We start from the raw sequence: 470 nt of genomic DNA, 5'->3' as shown, positions 1-470 counted from the left end.
TATAAAATATATACAAAAATTAATCTATTAATTAGTTGATAATTTAAAAAAATATATATAAGTGTTAGACGACTATTTAGTACAAAGAGTCAAGTAAATAGAAGTGAAATCATCATTACCAGTCTTAGAAACACATTTTGTAGACAATCAACAGAGAAGCATTCTCTCTGAGTAGTGAGAATTCTTATGGCAGAATGGGAGTGGCTCTAATTCACTTGCACCATACGAATAATGCTTTTTAAAAAACTTCATGTTTATACTATCTGCAGAAATGCTTATGAAAGCATCAAAAGAAGTTTTGACAGTGATACTGTGGGATTCAGTGTCTTGTTTCTGGAATATATAAATAAGCAGATATGTAATTTTTAAAATTTGTTTATTTTTCATTTCAATGAACATCTATAGAGATTTTGGAATTCCATTCATTCGTTGTTGCACCCTTCTCCCCATCCACTCCACCTCTGCCCTCC

Source organism: Elephantulus edwardii, unplaced genomic scaffold (assembly GCF_000299155.1).
Source record: "Elephantulus edwardii isolate Elephantulus edwardi_28Jun2011 unplaced genomic scaffold, EleEdw1.0 scaffold00154, whole genome shotgun sequence".
NCBI classification, from domain to species: Eukaryota; Metazoa; Chordata; class Mammalia; order Macroscelidea; family Macroscelididae; genus Elephantulus; species Elephantulus edwardii.
This window is presented reverse-complemented; position numbering follows the sequence as displayed.